Below are 20700 nucleotides of genomic sequence, written 5' to 3'. Positions count from 1 at the left end.
CACTATTCCTGCTATTTTTTGCTCTGTTTTGAAAAGTTAGATATCATTTATGTTTCTTGTTGCAAATTAATTAGGATATGTAGGAAATATGTAACAAATGCTATAGATTATTAATGTTCAAAAGTGCAATAATTTCTTTTGAGATGAGTTCCTTAGACAAACTGTACGGACTAGTTAATAATTTCTCTTTCCTACTTTGAAATAGTGGCAATTTAAACACAGAGAATTAGATTACTTGCTAAACTTGCCAAGGAAAGGCATAAAATTACGTTTTAAAATTCGTATTTGGTGATTTCAACATGTTGCTCTTTGAACTGTGTTTTTCCATAAACTTACTACTTCTGAGGGAAAACAGCTCAGAAAAACAAAGACCCCAAAATGAAAGCTGTGTAACTACAGAAGTAAAAGCAGCATGTGCCTGGAATAGATCATTGCACGTAATAAGGTCATAACAAAGTTGGTAAGGAGTGTACTTGCACATAAGAAGTAACAATGATTTTCATATTCTGTGACATGAAAATTCACCAATATGGCAACTCATCTGTAATCAAGAATGACATAAAAAACATCCATGGAAGACTGTAAGAAAAGCAGCCTGATAAAATGCAGGCAAGAGGTACCTAGTCAAAAGATATTTTCATTTTTTTCAAAATATTTATAAATATTTATATGATGTATAAATAGCAAAAAAAGTCCTATGAGTTTAACTAGAAAGTAAATTTTAAAGCTTTACATATTACTTTTCCTTCTGAAGTAATTAAAACTTTATGGTCTCTCTTTGAACATCTTGGCATCTCACCTAAAAGGAGGTTAAGAACAGGCTATTGCACTTTGAAACTAGCCTGCAATCCTACATTGTTCTCATCCTTGTTCAAGAGCAGCCAAGACTCCTAGACTTCTTGCAAAGTGATTTGCATTTACATCCACCTTAGATTTTCTCTGTTATTCTTAAAGAACTGGATGCTTTCTAAATGTTTTGGCTGAAAAAATCTGTACTGTGTATATTCTAAATCATGTACACCAATGTTTTCTAGTTCCTTCTGTTTATTTAGTTTTCCTAATATTGTTTTCTGCACCATGCCTCACACATTGTTTTTACTGGAGGAGTGTGATCACAATAATGTATTGCTCGTCTTCAGACAGACCCGACCTATTAAAGATTATGGGACTGATATTCAACTAAAGTACTAGTTCTGCTGCACTAAAAAAGGTGATTCTGCACCCTCATAAAATCTTACCTCTCCCTGTAGGGAAATGCAATAGTTTGAGGTGAAATTACTTTTTCACAATGAAGGTTGACTCATTGTCTACCAGGCCTTCACTAGGTAGGAAAGAAAACCATGACTGCTCAATGCTCCCTAAACAAATGGTGCTGCTAAAAACCCAACTGCATCTTACTTAAGGCTGCACCAACTTACAATTGTACAAATTATTTACCTCATTTTATTCCACACTGTGAAAAACAGACCTTGTGATATTCACTGTAAACTCATATTTTAGCCAGATTCAAACTGCATCATGTGCTGACTACACAGATTCAGATTTTTTTCCCTGAATAACACTTTTATTGCAGGTTGCACAGTGCATAGATGCCTTAGCACACACTGTATTCCAGCAAGTGTAAGAAAATCTCAATTAAATTAATCAAAGTGCCTGGTTCCATTTAATCACAAATATAATGCTTTAGCAGTTTATACTTTTATATTTTACACTACTACTTGGTTCACTGAACTCCATAAGCCTTTATTTTGTGGACTTGGTAACACAAATGAGAAGAAGCCATGAAACATGAGACTAATATAATGGACAGATGAAAAGTCTGTACTGAAAATGCAGCAGTCCTAAGCTTTTCAGATTCAGTGAGTTAGACTTGTAACAAAATGGGATTTTTCTGTATCTCAGAGTACATTATGCAATCTGAGCACTACCTCAGTGTGGCTTTCTTCCCTTGGGTAGAATATGTAGGGATGGATGGCACAGCTGAATAAACACAGTGCTCTGCCATTAAAAGCACAAAATAAAGGCAACAAAATGAAGATAGAAGAGCTGGTAAACTTTTTTTTTTTTCCAATTTCAGTAAGGTTTCTACAGTTTATTTTGAAAACAACCTACTTGGCAATTTGAAAGAATTTTCTGTTCTTTATGTTTGAGTTTGCACAGCAAAAAGGTGTGGTGAGCTGAAACAAATAAATAAATTTGTCAGAAATAAATTCTTTCATACATTTCTATTTTATTTTAAAGCAGATTGGCACCTGGCAACCTTTATACTTTATTGACATGAACAGTTCTCTGATTCACTGAGATCCTCAGTACTCCATCTTATTCACAGCCTAATTCTTAGTCTGGTTCTTAAAATGTTTGACATCCAGCAGTGAAGTTTACCATCTTCCTGGAGCTCCCTGCTTTGACACAGATAGACCTCTTGTAGAGTTTTAATTGGCTGTCAGGGCTCCTAGTGACTCATTAGGCCTAAACCATTTACCCAACATCACTCAGCACCTCTTCCAGTACCCCAGATCCTCTGCCATGGGCTCACGTTCCCTCTTAAGCTCAGACTTGGCCATCCCAAGCCTGCTTGAGCTCCACTATAGCTGCACTGCATAGCTTCACCTGCCTCCTATTCCTGTTCCTGACTCTCAGACTGGATTTCCCTGACTGACCATGGATGTAACACTGCCCTACTCTGAGGAGCACCAGACTGTTGAAACATCTCACCATGCTCTGCCTCAGGATGTTCCATCAGTGAAGGCACTGCCCTGCCCACACTGTGGTCCCCCTTTTCTCCTGTCCTCTCTCCTCTCTGCTCTGGATCAGTCTCATGGTTGCTACTCACTGTCAACTCTCATGAGAGCTGAAGCCTGGTCTTAGCTAGAGGTCCTGAGCCAGCAGGCACTGGTGCTTGTGTGAGGGCTCCCAGTGAGACTCACAGGGCAAACAAAGTCTCTTAGGACACTCAGCATCCTCATAGACAACAAGGTAGTATTCCTGATTTGCAGACTACCCTTAGGACTATGAAACTTCACTAAATGCAGACAGCGAAGCTACTGTCCGCAGGCTAAAATTCTCTATACACATGTCTATCCCTCTGCTGGAAATTCTGAAGGTATGTCTAGACTCCAGACACCCGAAATTTGAAAACAGTTTTATCCATACAGAACGGTACACCCAAAATTATAAAGCCTCTTGGGACCAAAACTGCAATCTGGAAGAGCAGCAGGAATAGCAAAAAAAAAAAAACCAAACAAAAAAACATTAGAAATCTCTGACTGCAGCAGTTATTAGAATGACTATTTAGAAGCCTCACTTTTGACATATGTAGCAAGTGTAGTCTACAAACAGCCATTCTCAATTCTCCTTTCTGGGCAAGACAAGGGGAACACACTGCATTTCACATGCTGAACTGCACTTTTTAGCATCAAGCCTCTGTTACCTATCTGTGAACTCATTTTTCTGTTCTGCCACATCAAGCAGCAGCACACCCTTCAAGTCTGAAAACGGTGTTTGCAAGGAACATTAAGGATGAACGTTTCAGATTGGATTAGAATTCATTAAAATGCTTACATTACAGACAGAGGGATTTGCAATGAACAGGTATCACCTTTTATAGAATGATTATCTTCAGAAGTTTGCCAGGAGTGTATGCTGAAAACACGAGAAACAATTCAAAATTCTGCATAACTTTAAACATTGACTGGGATTATGAATTTATAGCTCTTCAAATTTTGCATACTATGAATATTCAGGCATTGAAGGAAACCCTTGAAAGGACAAAGGCTGAAGCAACAGAATCTCTGCAGCACTCAGAAGCTGTGGGCTTGATTTCCTGTGCTGCCATTCAAGTAGCATATTAGATATACTATCAAAACAATATCTTCTGTCCTGTATAAAGAAAGGACTAGGAGTCATTAGACATTTTCTTTTGGTTGTGTCAAAAGTCTTAGACTGGATGAATCTTTGGTATGGAGCACACCAATAAAAGCTGTTAACCACACAGTTCTGAAGGAGGTGTAACACAGCACCTCTGCCAGCTGCTGAGACCAAATGTAGGAGTTTCTTGGTTCACATTAAAATGGTTTTCATTAAAAGGAAATGGAATAAAAACATGGCGGGGAAGGGGGGGGGGGGACGACAATAGTGAAAATCAGTAATAGTTCCTAAATAATGAAAAAATATCTCCACTGTATTGCATGTGCTTCTGCTAAAAGGAGCAGTTATTTTTTACAGCAATGTAAACTACTCAGAGGAGATACACAGTTATATTAATGGTTTATTCTAACCCCCCAAGGTTCAGTATAATATGATAAATGAAGCCATTAAGAAATAGTGTACCCAGCAGCATTATTTAATTTTTCATACCTTTTCCATGTTTTAAAAGGTGGAGCCCACCCTCACTGGTTCAATCCCTAAAAGCCATACATTCCCCAAGAGGTAAGGATTACTTGATGTTTTCAGCAGCTTAATTTTATCTTTTGCTAGGCAGTGGCCTCTGACACTGTAAAGGTCAAGAAGATATCATCCTGACCTGTCTGTGCTCTAAAGCAATTTCCCTTGAATTTATGTCTTCCATCTGATTATTTGTTATCCCTATCTTTCACTCTGGCTCTTTACCGATATTGCCCTTGAACAGAACCAGTCATGACTCTTCAGCAGATAATCAAGAACAGAAGCCTGCATAGTGGTACCACGTTCACAAATGCTTTTTGTTTAGCTGAAGATATTGCTGCTATTAGTCACACAGAGAAGCAATGCCACATCAATAACATCCCTTGACAAGGGTATCATACCCATATCAGCACCTCAAATACACTCACAGGGCACGATAAAGGACACTATTTGCACTCTCCACTGATTCAAATTCACCCTCATGCTTGGACACACATCATTTCAACATTACTAATAGGCATTTATAAGCATTTAGATTTTTCTCCTCTTCTGACTTGGCCTATAATTATCACTTTTATTTTATCAAAAAGAAACAGTAAGACCCTCCTTATCCACCCACAGTGAGGGCCCTGGATGACTCAAATCAGATAATATTTTTTGTTCAAAATCAGCAAATTATCTGAATGCCACCAGTGCCAGCTGACTAATGAAAGAAATTGGTGTTACACTCCAAGAAGGTCTCTTGCATTCTCTGTGGCTGGAGAATCTGAAAACAATGGAACAAGAAATAACACACTTGCATGTGTACAGGTATATTTGCAAAATAAGCAAAATAAACTGCACATAAAGCCCAAATTAAGGCCCAGTACACCATAATAGCCATAGCCTAAAAATAATTTTCTTTTTCTAGGGAAAAAAAGGAAGACTCAGATGTCATAAAATTCTAAATTGAATAAGAAAAGCAATTTTAGAACAGAAATTTTTTACTTTGTCAGGCAATTAGTTATTGATTATAGTTTACGATCAGCTTTTTAAAAGTATCCCATTGTGGTGGTCTCAGGATATAGGTCATATTAAGTGCTTAGTTCCTTGAATTAATGTGCATCAGCTTTCACTGAAAACAATTTTGTAGATTGTATAGTTGATACAACATTCAGTGTTTGCACCCCCAGAGCAAGGGACTCCCCCTTTAAGGAAGTTCTCAATTTAACCCAGAATTTCATAGGAATTTGTGTCAGTGCATCTTTTCTGACATGCAGTCAGAGCACTGCATGTGCTCTCCTGGCCTCTCTACAGCTACCAGTGGCTCACAGACACAATGACACACAAGCCTGTTCTGTTCTCTTAGACCAGCAGGCAACAGCTTTTCTTAATGGCACTTTTAACACTCACTCAGATTTTTTATAAAACCTCTACATATTTACAGAGCCCTTAGGAAATACAGTAACTGTTTATTTTGAATCACATTGATTTATTCTATACATTTTCTCTATACATTTTCTCACATAGTATTGATTAAAAATAGCTTCCTAATTAAAAATCCAGATTACTAAAATATAAAAAACAGAAGACATCACCAAATTACTGCTTTCATTATTTTAAAATATTAAATAGAATTGATTTTAATTTTTTAACAAAAACAATAATTTAAAGAAAATTGCTCGCATAAAGTTCAGCCAATGGAATGATACTTAAGCTCACAGTAGTTTATTTTCTCAGTCACAGGAGAGGGGGCAGTCAGTGTATTGGAACCTGTAGCTTGCTCCTATTCCTAGATATTGAAATACAAATATGCAGAAAGGTTTCCATTTTTTTCATGTGTAAAATGGAAATACAAAAGAATTCCCAACAAGGAAAAATATATTTTTATCCAAAAAACAGAAATAAAATGAACCTAAAGTACATTTTACTTAATAAAGAATCATCAATATTTGACAGAAAAAGTTTTAATTGATATTCCATCTTCATTTCCTACCCATGTTCCTGGCAGAGACTTTCTGCCACAAGATTTCCACTTTATCAACCAAGTGATCTTATTTTACATGAACCTACACCCTTGAGGAAATAATTAATATAATTAATCAATTAATATTAATTAAATAATTAATATAAATAATTAATAAGATTATAGATATATTACATATCTATGTGTATATCAATACATATTTGTACATATATGGTGAACAGTCCTCATTGGAGTTTTTTTAGAAATTACATTTTTGTGTTTTGAATTCTCACAGTCTGCTTCTGTAAAGCATTGGCCACAGAGCCAGTAATGTTTTTTTGAATTAAATAGTGCATCTGACTGCATTATTTTCAAGATTAATCATATGAAAAAATATTGAAGAAAATATGCCAAAGCTCTTATGCCCCTACAATCAGAAAACACGTTTCGGAACAGAATGCAAAAATCCTCATGTATTTCCATGAGAAGGAAATAATTAATTTTGTCTATCACATGTGAACATGGATAATGAAGATAAACTTTCTATTTCACCACTAGCCCAAAGCAACTTGGTCTGGTAAAAGTCACCAAAACACTACAGTCTCCATGTTTTCTGAGCCCACATCAGGAGATTCATTCAACATTCATTCAACCTTAGAATTCCTTCTTTCACTTTGAAGTCCAGTAACTTCTTTTCAAATTCTTTCTATGTACTCCCAAGTGCAGTTCCCTAGGAAGAGAAAAATAGCCAAAAAGCTAAATAATGGCCAGCTATCTGACATTATGTGCTACAACATCTCCATAAATAAACAGAGAATTAAATGATTCTGCAGTTCTAAAATTTGGCCTTAAAACAATAGAATAAATACCATAATTTTTCAGCTAAATCCATTTTCTGATTAAGGTTGTTATCTGAATTTTGTATCTCAGTCCATGCCAGTACAAGCATTTCTAGCCAAATAAGAGAAATTTTGCAAAATATCGATTAACAGGGTGGAATATTTTGCTGTCGATAATCAAATACCCTCTCAAATAATAAATTCTTCACTCCAAAATGTACATATTCTGAATTTGTAAACAATTGTAAAAAAGAAATGCTCATCTTGGTTGGATACTACTCTGATGTGAGTAGAAGGGCTCACAGGGGAGGGAGGTTAATTAACTTTAAATATTACACAGTTTTTATATCAGTTGTCTCTTGTATCAATACAATGATAGAATAATGAAAGTGTGGATGGACTTTTGAAGAGCTACTCCAGCCTTCTGCTGAAAGGAAAGCTATCCTCAAAATTGATCAGGCTGTCCAGAGCCACATCCATGCAAATTTTGAGCATCTCCAAGGACAAAGGTGTTACAACATGCCTGTGCACTGACTCTACTACTTTACCACTGAAGGAACTTCTTCCTTCTGTCTTACTGAAATTTCCATTCTGTTTCCTGGCTCCATCATCTTCATAATCACTCATTAGATCATAGAAGACAGAAGTTAGATTTCCCTCTCTTCCTTTGGCCTTCTCCTCCAATCTGAGCAGATTCACAGGTTCACACGAGCCTGTAGGTCTATCAGGGTCTCTCTCCACTGGCTGGCATCTCTAGTCACTCTATTCTGAAACACTGTACCTGAAGCAAGCATGTAAGAAGCCTAGAAGATTTAGGAAAAAATTTATTCTTATCTCTACCACAACATACCCCAAAACACCAAGTGGGATGTTACCACATTGAATTCCTCATATTTCAGGAAGTATACACAATAAAATGACTTTTTGGTGATGTCTATGAGCAAAAGCTACCTTAGATAGCAGTCAATATACAGAAAGTTTGGTTTGCAGTAGTTTCCCAAATACTAGAAAATGTATTTTCTTCTTTTGGACTACAGAGTCAACAGTCAGCATGCTCAGTTGTTATAAAAAACAGAAATTAACAAGTAATTTCTCCAGTGAAAATTTGTTCTTCTGAGAAATTACTTATTTCCTAGAAAGAAATCATTTCCCCATCTGCTAAGATTAAGCAGAATGACAGCAGTGTGACATTCTACTTAATCATTTTGTACAGCTAGCTACAGCAAGGAATCTCTCTACTGTTTTGCATGACCACACAAATGATAAGTATTTGTGAAAGACAGAAAATAAATGAACTGAAATCAATTTTCTGACTTCTGGTAGTTTTCTGCCATGAAATTATAGCTGAAATTGAACTGAAACATTTAAAATGAGGAGGAAAATTGTAAGTCGCATTTAAAGTTTCTTGTGCTATGCAAAGTAAAAACATCATACAGGAGGCAATTCAGTCATCTTAAGCAAAAGGGTGAGCCAGGTATGAGAAATAACCATTACTCACAGGTAATGAATTTCAGTCCCAGCTGGGGATCTGAAAGACATTTTCTGAATTTTCACAAATTGAAGTCCATAAATATTTTTCTAAAGCAACTGATAGGTGAAGCGATGACTTAGAGGCAGCAGAGGAAATCACCCTGAATAGGTTAGTCTTGAACTGTCCCTTAGTCACTTCCAAGTGACACATCTGACCAAAGATGTCTCAGAGCAATCAATACTCAGTATTTTCTTTTTAGTGCTTGTAGTTAGGTGTTCCAGATTCATAATCAATGTTGTAATGCTATTTTACAACAGAAAAAAGCTTTTTTCTTAACCATTTAACAAATGTGAAAAGAGAATTTCTGGGAGTCTACTTATTTCTTTCTACAAAGAAAGCTTGTCCAAAACAAGCAGCACTTCACACAAAACTTGAGGAGGTCTTGGGGAGGTAAGGTAAGGTAACTAAAGCCTTACAGTTGTTTCCAGACTACTAATGAGTAGAGCCACATCTTGAACAGCTACTGTCTTCATGGACAGACATGGTCATGGACAGAGAGTGGATAGCCAAGGCACAGCTCCAGCAAATACCATATGGGATATTTTTATTTTGTCAATTTGTATTTTAGCTGCTGAAGCCTTAAGGAGCAAGCTTTTCTATGTCTAGTATAGGACCTAATAAATAATGTCCTTGATAACAGCTACTTTTGTCTACTTAACACCCTTTTTCTAAACATCTGTTTCTTAAAATGTGTTTGGCCAATAGGCTAAAGGCTTTTTTTCCTTCCTTGCCTTCTAGTTTCTCTGACAAAGACAAGAAACAACACTGGTAGTATTATCTTTCAACCTTTGGGAGTTTATGATTGGTTGTTCAGGTGTACAGGGACTGATCCCTTAATTATTTTTTAATCCAGGTATCTACTACATTCAACTGAAGTATGTCTTCTAGTAAGAATTTTTATAAATATGAGCCTAAATACATCTGTTGAGATATTCAGAGTTAAAGGAATCCATTTATGGACCAGAAGATGTCTCATATCCTCAAGATCATGTAGTAAGCAAAGTTTTTAAGATCTCTACAATTATTAAGGACTTAGATTCTCCTAAGTTCAGATGTGAATATGGAATTAATTTTGAAGAAACAGAAGTTGAATAAATTTTAGTGCAATTAAGCACAGAACTGCTAGCTGTTTCCATCTAGGGTCAAACACACCACCTTTTTATGTTTTTTAGAACAAGCAGCCTTACTTCTCCATGCCCACATTGCTGTTTTGGGGTTTTTTTGGGTTTTTTTCAGTTTATCTGAAGGCAAGGAGATCACTGGAAAGGAATTAGTATTCCAGCTGAATGGACCGAAGAAATTATCAAAGACTAACATAAAAGGCTTTTCAATTTTCTCAACAAGTGGGCTGAATTTTTGCTGCAATAGTTTTGGCCTAGCCAACTTAAGAAACCCTATGAAATATGTTAAACTAGGAATCCATTTGTTAATTTAGAACAGCAAAGAATGAACTTGTAAGTGTATACTTGCTGTTGCCCACAGGGATCATGTCCTCAGCAGGCAAATGTAGTACCTATAAAGAGGATTAAAACATACATACAGAAATACATTTTTTTCTCTTCCAAAGTGAAGTTATGCCTTTATAACCTTTAGAAGGTTTTACATGGTAGTTATACACCCACAAAATTGATGTGATTTCTTTTACTTATGGTACTGACAACACACCCACACAAAATTTTCCATGCTAATAAACATGACAAGGCTGGCCATATGGGTCCTATCTAAATCCAAGTTTTAGGTACTGCTGAATACTTGGAATCTTAGAAGGTTACAAATTTTCTAGTTGAGTGCTTATTTGTTGATCAATGTAGCTGGGACTACTTAAAATCTGAGGGAAAATAATCAGACAGAAAATAAAAGATCAATTATTTTATAGCCCTTTCTCTCCAACAGTCCTCTGTATTGCAGATTTGAAATCAAATTCCCATTGAATGCAATTCCATTAGCCACATTTGAAGTACAGTGAGATTTCCTGGTATCTAAACTAGTCCTTATATATGGACATGCAATAGATGTCCCTAGTCTCACAGCTGAGGAGAAGCCACCTGTGGGGAATGTCTTTGTCAGCTGACACTTGAGCCATTACATAATACTTGATAGCTCAATGGGACACTTATCTCCATGCTGTTTGTAGCTAACTATGTCACAAAATATCTTTCATGGAATACCACACTTGAAAAATCATGCACAGTAACATCTTTCTAAGAGATAATGAGATGTTTTCCCCAAGAAAAAACAGGTACCAACATCAGTCTTTGGCAAAGGGATCCCATTTTGACTTACACTGCTCTACAGCACCGTGTGCCCTGTGGAAATGAAGGATAACCACATTCTAGAATGCATTAGCAAGAGTTTTACCCTGAGGCAACATTCCCCTCTGTTTGTCAAGGTATGGTTAGATTAGTATGTCCAATTTTGCCCCTCTTACCAATACATTATTATAAGGAAGAAAGTCCTCATAATGAGCCAGTGAAGCATGGGAATGGTTACACAGAGGAGCTTTGAGGTCCCCAACCCTGGGGATATTCAAACTTTGGTTGTGAAAGGCCCTGAGCAGCCCAATCTAACTATAAAATTCTTTCTGCTTTTAGAAATGGACTGGATTAAATAATTTCAAGGAGTACCTTGAAATGTATGTTATTCAATGGTGCTTTTGCACTGCAGTAATGTTGTGCAAAAACCTTCCTGTAAATTTTAAATTAATTAGTTTTGAAGGAGGACAATGTATCCACATCGTGATCCGCACCATAGGATAATCTTAAGTATGCCTGTAGTTCATTCAGAGCATCTGATTGGTGTACTAAACTGCCACAGAATCCAGCTATTTTAAACATCTTCATTATGTCTGCAGTATACTGCAGCCAGTGATGAGACGGCATACCAAGGGAAAGAGCAGATTACATCTGCATAGCAGAGACTCCCACGAGCTTTAGTACTCCTTTATTTTTTTTCCCGCTTAACAGATCACCCTTAAAAAATTTCCAGGCACAGTAAGAAATTTGTTAGCTATATGTCTTACATCATTTAAGGGCATTTTCATCTGACACTCTCTCTGTTTTCAGAATTTGATTTATTTAATGAAGGAGGTGACGGTTGAGTTGTTTGAAAGTACAGCACGGCTCACAGGCTGAGAAAGAGTTAAAACAATAAGTAACTGCAGTGGCAGTGGCAGACTGTCCACCATGACTGTCTCTTTTGTCATGAAGGGAGTCTGTGAGTTCTGCTCACAAGAAGTGCTGTCTAGACACCAGGAATATTGCCCAGAAGAAAAGGCCAATAGCAATTGCACAGCTGTATGCTGATACAAAAAATAAGAGAACAAGATATCAAATGGTGGCAACATCTGGCACCTTCACCTACCGCATTCCAGGTGAATATTAAAATGGAATGAGCTTGAGTGGAAAACATGAAACACAAGAATCAGTTTAGCTTACAAAAAAAATGTTGCAGGTAAAGCTGTGTTTAACTGTATTAGTATACATATGTAGTTAATATATTAGGTATGCATATGCTTACACAGAATGAAATCATGGAATCACAGGAATGGGACAGACTGGGAGGGACCACATTGGATCACCTAGCCCAACCTCCCTGCATAATTCGGGCCCTCCCAGAACTCATGGCACAGGATTGCATCCAGATGGTTTTGGATTATCTCCAGTGAGGGAGACTCCATATTGCCTTTGGTCAATCTGTTCCAGTGTCTGGTCACTTGCACAGTGACAAAGTTTTTTTGCATATTTGGGTAGAACTTCCTGTGCATCAGTGCCTGTCCATTGCCTCTTGTTCTATTGCTTGGCATCGAGAACAGCCTGGTCCACCCTCTTAGTACCCTCCCTTCAAGTATTTGCATACTCAGTGAGTTCTGTTTCACTTGTCTCTTCTCAAGACTGGACAGGCCTAACTCACTCAGCCTTTCCTCATAAGAGAGACACTTCAGTCCCCTCATGAACTTTGTCACCCTCCATTGAAGTCACCCCAGGAGCTCCATGTCCCTCTTGTCCTGAGGAGCCCAGAACTGGACACAGCACTCCAGGTGAGGCCTCACCAGAGCTAAGTGCAGGGGCAGGATCACCTCCCTTCCCCTGCTGGCAATGCTCCTGCCAATGTCCCCCAGGATCCCATTGGATTTCTTGGGCACCAGGACACGCTGCTGGCTCATGGGCAGCTCTGGTCCAAGAAGACATTAATTTCTCAGCCTTTGGAACAGTACAGGGAACCACTATTTGTAAGGATGCAGCAACAGCTGCAATTGCCAGATAAAGGCAAAACCCTCTACAGTTAAGGAAGGTGGGGTGGTACAATACATTTTTGCAAAGACATCTTTTTGGGATGAGTACTGCTATGCTAACAGAAAGCAAAGTTTATCCTCCAGCTCTATACAGAATGAAAATGGTGTCAGTTAAAGATACCGAGGCCCTGTCAGGTGACTACTAAAGTAATCTCTCTATTCCACAGTTACCATGGTTAAATGGTAAAACAGTGATTGAATAATTATTTTCCATAATACATTTCATTAAGCTTTTTCCTATACAACCCTCATGTGATCATTAAAGGGTAAAAAATCCTGCTGGATGCTTTAATGCTGCTACCGACTGTATGCATTGTAACGTGGATTTGCCATCAAAAATCAAGATGTGCTTGTGAGACACAGACTTCCACTCTAGAACAAAGCACATAACTAGGCCCATGCAGCCATGACCACAGAAATAACCTGCAGTGAAAGAGAGAGCCAGCTACAGGGATGCTGCTTTATCTTAAAAAAAAAAAAATCTTGCGGCTGGCAAGGAAACATGAAGCTGCAGCAGCACCATGTTTTTTATGAGTCCCAGATCAATAGAAAGCCTTGTGTGCTGAAGCAGAAAAATTATGTGGTAGGTGTCATTTGTATTTTTAATATGGTGGATCTTTAGTTCAATTAGAAATATTTGGATGGAATCCCCACCTAATCATGAAAGTCTCTGATTTTTTTTGATGCATAGCAAGTCTTTACTGTCAGCAGCCGTCAGCAGAAATACAAACAGAGGTAAGAATTCAGTTTTAAAAATGAAAGTATGCTAATGACATCTTAATAGTATTACAGTGAATTACACTGTATTCCACCTTTAAGCAATTTTGTTCACTGTGTATGCAACATTTAAACTTTTATTAGCCTCTCTGGGTGAGAAAATGACAGAGAGTTGGAACCACAGAGAAGCAAGGAATGTGCTCGACGTTGCTTTACCCCATTTGTTGTTTTGGTGGTTTTGCTTTTTTTTACAAGAGGACAAATGCTTCAATAATAATCATGCTAAAGAAATTCACATTTTATTATATTTCGTGCCCACATATTTATCTCTAGCTGACATAAAAGTGGCAGTTGGAAAACAAACCTGATTAATAGATAACTGACCTGTAACATATGTATTTACATGAGAATACATACTCTGTATGTTTAGACTGTCTCTAGATGAACTGTGTAGCAATACGCAAAACAAGGATGAATTAAAGGTGTTAGGTTATCAACCACTGCTTTATGGAAAAAGAGGCCCACCGTGTTTTGCAACATACTAGAGAATACATAATATTTAATTTAAAACTGAAACAGTTTGCTAAGTTAAAAGAAAAATTTAACTACCTTTTTCATTGTGATGTTGATGGTTTGAGCACACTTTCAATATTTTTTCCATTATATTGCTTACAAACACTCAAAAGAAAACAAGCTGTAAATCTAGTCCTCTGAGTCATTTTACAAAGACTCCATTCTGTTCAAAAGGAAAATGCTATGCCCTACATTATATGAAAGCAGTGGCAGCAGCTGTGAGTTCCCTATCACAGGTTTGCAAACACATTTAATCTAATTGATGAGCTTTTGTTTAAACATGCATTGATATGCATCCTGTGGTGCATATGGGTTGCAAAGATTTACAGCATATATACCCCAAGTGATCTGCCTGTAATGCTGAAACAACTTTTACAACACTGAGAATGTGAAATATTTTTATTTATACTTTTTATGCTTTCATTAAAGAAAAAGAATCACAAACAAACAAACAAATAAACCAGCAACAAAGAAAATAAAAAGGAAAAGGAAAAATTGAAAAGGGAAAGGAAAAGTAAAAAGAAGAAAAACACAAACAAACAAATAAAAAATCCACCCAAAACCAAAAACAAACAACTAACCAAACCCCTAGATAAGTGTATAGCTGGATGCATTCTAATTCACACTGAAACCTACAATTCAATTCACACAGATTTAACAGAATAATCAGAACCACTGTGGATAAACTTTTGTCACTTGTGCTTTGGAGCACAAAAAAGCTAATTTGAAATCTGCCATTAGTGCAGTAACGTACACAAGCTTACATTCCCAGGCACATATACATTCTATCACAGATTTCACATTCTCACCTGAGGTAACACCATATTTTGTAAACATCACATTTTTTCATAATATTTTCCTTTTTTGCAAACATCTTTCTTGCATGTTGCTCGGAACTGAGAAAAAAACTAATACCTTTGCTTTTTTATTATTGAAAAGAAATTAGATTTCTCAAATATATAACCAGAAAACATATGGTTTGATTTTATTTGATGAAATTTAAATCCATTTATCCCAAAAACAATGGCGTGTAATTTAACAACAAATTGCCATCAGAGGAGCTCTATGTCTGGTCAGTACCACTGATATTCAGGGTCATTTTTATTGAAACACCATAGGAATATACAGACATTAAACAAATTATTGGTTTTTTGCTTTTCCTCAAGTATAGTTTCAAGATGAATCAATCATTTTAACTGACTGGCAGTCTATTTCTCTATATTTGGCGTACGCAAAGCTTTCCTCCAAAAAGAAGTAAAAGTCCACTTGGAACTTATTGTGACTATTATATTAAATTCTTCATACAGAAAAGCAATACTTCTTGCTCCCACATTAAGGAAACAGATTTTAAAAACAAAAACAAAAAAAAAACCCAACCAAAGCAAAAACAAAACAAAAAAAACCCCAAAAACAACAACCAAAAAAAACCCCCACAACACTGAAATAGTAAGCTATAATTCAGGCAAATTGCAGAAAATATCCAGGTGAGATGGAAGGAATGGTGTTCAGTTTACCATGCTGCTTTGTTCTCCAGGAAAATACTGAATAGGTGTTCATTACAGGGAGAACCATGAACAATTTACAAGATAGTGAAACTGCTGTTTTCATTTCCATGAGAAGCTCGACCTATGACAAAAAAATTGCAAAACTTCTATTCAGGAGGATATGTGACACATTTAAAACAGGACCCTTTCACTCAGAGAAGTTGGAGGGAAACTTCGAATAGGAGTATACTATTTACAATTAATCCAATCAGAGACCTTCATTTGGTTTGTATGCTGGTTTGTTTTTTTTTTTCCTGAAACACTTTGTGGCTTACTGTGAATTCATCAGGATAATCCTTCCAACATTTCCTTACAGCTCTAGTCCCAGTTCTACCAGCAATTGTCTTGAGAAGCAGTAATTTTTGGCATAGTTTGTGCCACCTTTACAGATGAATTCAGCAGCTCCCTCTCTCTCCTAAGGCAGAAGTTCCTGTTAGCTCCCTGCACTGCAGTGCAATGCAGCCCAAGTACCAGCAGTACCAAGTGTGTTTGTCTGAGTAGGTTTCCCGTGTGTTGTACTAACCTCTGCAATCCATCCCCCCATCCATCAGAGATACACTCAGCAGCGTCCTAACCCTTCACAGAAAGGAGAGCAGGATACTATCAATCACAAAGGAGCCTGGGTGATCTCAGCATCTTTCGATGAGACAAACTCCCTCCTCCCCACCTATCTTTATATGCTTCTTCCTTATCTTTCCCTTCTCTCCTCAACCCCCTCCTTTCTGTACAGATGTGCTGTACACCCCAGCCAGGATGATTCAGCTCCCACCCTCGCCCCCTACTCACACTGCGCCCACAGTGTTTTGCAGGATTAGGCTCCTAAGTCTAATCAGTGACCTACACGTTCAATTACCCACATGTCGCCCAGCCCTCCAGTCCCCGGCGTGTCCTGCCTCCACTCAGGACTGCCATACCAGCTCCTATGCCTCTTTTAATTCCTCAGGCTCTTCTACCCTGCAATCCTCTTTAAATTAGGTGAGTGTTTCCTCAAAAAGCCTCACCATCCCATGGCTCTTCCTAACCCTAGGACTTGGACTATACTTTTCATCGCTGTGATTTCTCTGTTCTCTCCTTCCCCCATATGCCAGGATCATCTCGGGACCTAAATTCCCAAAGCCCCTTGCAAAGCAGGACTTTGCATGTTTTGGATAACTCCTTTTCTGAAGCTGCAGAGAAGAAAATCACTCCCTACCCCTTACGAGTCACGAATGCCAAATTATTTTCTCAAGATAGTCAATGTGAATGACAATTCTTGAAGGAAATCTATAGTGAGAAAAGCAACAGTGTTTACAAAATCACTCAAATCGGTTATTCTCTTTGTTTTATCACACTCCCCCCCCCACCCCTTTCTGTTGCAAGGTCTGAAACGCTGATTGTTCCCTCGTTAATAGATCTTAGAAAGTGCCTGTTCCCTGAGGAACAGGTATAGACTTTGAATTGAATTGAATTTCTGCATCTTTGGTTTTCCTAGCATTCTTACTGCTAGGACATCTGCGAACTTGTTTTCCTCAAACATCTGGAGTCTGCGAACCTCGACACCCCTGGATTTTGCTCCCCTAGCGTGCAAAAGTTTCAGCTTTAATAAGCCAAATTCTACAGCGAAGATTAGACGCTCATACCCCCTCGGATCTGTGTAACCTGCTCTCTCCGTGCAAAGACCGAGATCTGGAGGGAGCTGGAGTGAGCAGCAGCCGAGCACAGACCGCTCACGCTCACCGCGGAGATAAGAGGCAGCCCCGCGCTCCCGTCCAGCGCCAGACCTGCCCCGAAGAGAGCTCTGCCCCTTCCCCGGCAAGCAGGACCCCTCTAAGTCCCGTGAAGAAGTTAAGTCAAGCATGCAAAAAAAAAATTTACAACAAAAAAAACCAAAACGGTGTGTGTGGGGGGGAAAGTTGCTCTCGAGCAGTGGCGGCAGCCCGAGTGCCCGGAGCATCACTTACCGGGGAGCAGGCGGCGGAGAGGCGCGGCAGCTCCCTCCGCTGCCGCTGCTGCTGCTGCTCGCCGCCAAGCTGCGGGAGCGGGCGAGAAGCCTCTCGGAGGAGCCGCGGAGCGTGACAGCCCAGAGGAGGGGCGGACCGGAGCGGCTGTGTGGGCTCCGCGCTGCGGTGGAGCCTCTGCGGCAGCGCCGGCGGAGGGGGAGCGGCGCGGGCGGGCGGCGGCCGCACCGGCAATACCCGGGGCGGGGGCGCGGCCAGGGCGATCCCGCCGCAGGCAGCGCCCGGAGCCGGCCGAGCGAGGCACAGGAACGCCCCCCGCCCCCGCACGGATGGCAAGCCTCCGTGGAAACAGAGCCCTTTTTCCCGCTAGAAGAGAAAAATTGGAATAGTGACGCTCACGCATTCACTTTATTAGGCAGTGTTTTATGAGAGGTGAGGACAGAAGAGAGGGTATGAAATTGCTTGCTCCAGAACAGGTTGCAAGAGGCCCGATGATCATCCAGAGATCACTGCATCCCTCCTCTCTACTCTCCTCCCAGAGTGCGATCCGTGAACACTTTGCAGCAACAGTGCGAAGCTGCCTGTGCTCCACACGCAGGGACTGAGAGTGAAGATCAGCGTTAGTGCAGGAAGTCCCACAAGCAATATCCACTTTGCTGAGTGGAGAAATTCCAGACTGCAAGATGAGTGAAGCGTTAGAACAGATTGCCTGAAATGATACTGGACCCTTATCCTACATGGCTCTTAAGAAAACATCAGAAAAACAAGTTTATAGGTGATTGAACAGGTAAAATAGATTAGTTGTGAAGCCTTTTTTTGCACAGTAGGAAGTTATTCTGTTTATTACCCTAATCAACTTACATTTAATGTAGTGGCATCAAGCACTAAAAACTACACCATAACTTTGTCACACACGATGTTAATAGCCATTGTAGATCAAAGAATATGAAGGTAGTTCCTCCTTTATGATTGCACACATTTACCTGCAATTGCATTGACAAAGTGTGTAATGTGACAAGCACCGTGACATTGCCAAAATGAAGATGTGAGAGAAAGTGAACAGGTAGACTCCATATTAAAAACCAGCAAATATTCAACCAGCTTTAGTAGCAAATATGAGATTTGGATTCGTCTTTCAAAAATATATTATTCCACTAAATATACCTATAGGAGAAAGGTAGGGTAATGGGCAGGTACTGTCATTTCCCCTGTCCCATATTCTGCACATGCCAAGAGTGTAGTTACACATGTAATTACAGAATTGTAATTTTTGATAGTCCATCTGCCTTTGAGTCTCCCTGTAAATATTTGTGAGGTTATGTGTTTTGAAATACTTTTCTTTTCCTCTGTTCTTAAGCAAAAGACTCAAATAGCAAAGGAAAGTGGCTTATTGATTTGCTACCCAGGGGAAAATCTCAATGAACTATGCATGGAATGCTGTCAAGTGTGAAACACAAGTAGAGAAACAGAAAACGCCTGTTACTTTTCTGTCCTTTTCAGTAATCCTAGCATTAGAAAATTGCACCTGATGTTACAAAACAGCACTTTAGTAAATATATTAAACTTGTCATATGCAATATACAACAAGAAAAAATATTCCAAAATTTTCATGACAACAAAAGAAAAGGCCATTTTTGCTATACAAATAAGAATAGTGACAAAATGTCATTTCCATCCATTTACAGTTGACTCTTTAATAGGAATACACCTGTATACAAAATGCATCTTAAGCCAATGCTACTGTTTTTTACTAAAATAAACTGATTAGGATAAAGGCCTGCATCTTCTGAGTTCTTGAGCACATATAACAACTATGAAAGAAAGAAACAACGTGAAGTTTAGGTTGTGCACATATAGGACTAAAAGAAAAAAAATCGCTTGGTAAAAGCACAACGGAGAAACTCGTTATTTTTAACTTTACCCTCAGAATCCACAGTGAAAGGACCACTACAGCAGGAACCTTCCTTCTCATGGAGGGATGTTTGTGAGATAGGTCTGTAGGCATTTGGTAGTAATAAGGAAGATACATTTAAAGACTAAAGCATTTTATCCACAGAAGTAAAAAAGTGTGCAGTTTCGTAGTAAGGTTAAACTGATGTAACACTGTGCTTCTGTTAGAGACATTGGTTCTTCCATTTGCTCTTCATCTTGTCACTTTCTTAACATCAACTTTGTCACTTTTGTGGCTTCACGATTAGATGGGCTGGTGTGTGAATCTACCTTCAGAATAACTCTAGAAACCAAAGGAAAATATGTCAAAGTGTGGTGGGTTTTCACCAAGACCAGTGACTGACTCACTTGTCTCAGGCTGAGTTATGATGATGCTGAACCTTCAGCCCATATTTGGGACTGATGTCTCCAACAGCTTGTTCTGAGATGTAAAGATCATTGAAGTAAAACTGTATAACATCTCCTTGATCTGTTTTCTATCCATGAGGAGTATTTGTATGAAAGGAGATTTTTTTTCCCCTGAAAGCCACCCACTGCAGGTTGGCAGGAAACAGTTCTTGTTCTTGCCACCAAGAAAGACATCCTGAGGTTGACTGCCTGCTTTCTGACAATTTAGATGAAAAAATATCTCCCAAAAATTTGAGAATTCTATAAAGACTACCTCCATTTTTTCTCTTCCCGGATCTCACGGTTTAGACCTCACTGAAATTAGCTCTCTTTCTTATCAAACATAAAATTTTATCTTCATATGCATTCATTTAAGCTTATGATATCTGTTGCTCCATCAGTTTTCTGTAGAGACTATGACACATCCAGATTTTTTTCATTTACAACTGTCACAGACCAAATAACACATTATTTATTGCTAGTGGATGACCCTAGAATATGACCACAAACACATTACATTCCTTCTCCAAAAGGACAAAACCAAAGATGCTCTTTCTACTTCTTCAAAGAACAACAAAACCTAAGTAGCATTACTTTGTTAAG

The 20700-nt window shown here is 38.5% G+C and overlaps 1 protein-coding gene across 1 annotated transcript in view; it reads right to left on the bottom strand.

Annotated features, from left to right (window-relative positions):
* Nucleotides 1-17898, bottom strand: part of SV2C (synaptic vesicle glycoprotein 2C) — a 103376-nt gene extending 85478 nt beyond the window's left edge. Inside the window, exon 1 of the mRNA XM_079330246.1 lies at nt 17764-17898. The gene's annotated coding sequence lies outside the window, so the exon portion shown is untranslated. The remainder of the gene's footprint in view (nt 1-17763) is intronic.
* Between the last annotated feature and the right edge of the window lie 2802 nt (nt 17899-20700).

Source organism: Erithacus rubecula (genome assembly GCF_903797595.1).
Source record: "Erithacus rubecula genome assembly, chromosome: Z".
Lineage (NCBI taxonomy): Eukaryota > Metazoa > Chordata > Aves > Passeriformes > Muscicapidae > Erithacus > Erithacus rubecula.
The sequence above is the reverse complement of the archived record's forward strand: the minus strand, read 5'-3'. Positions and strand labels throughout refer to the sequence as shown.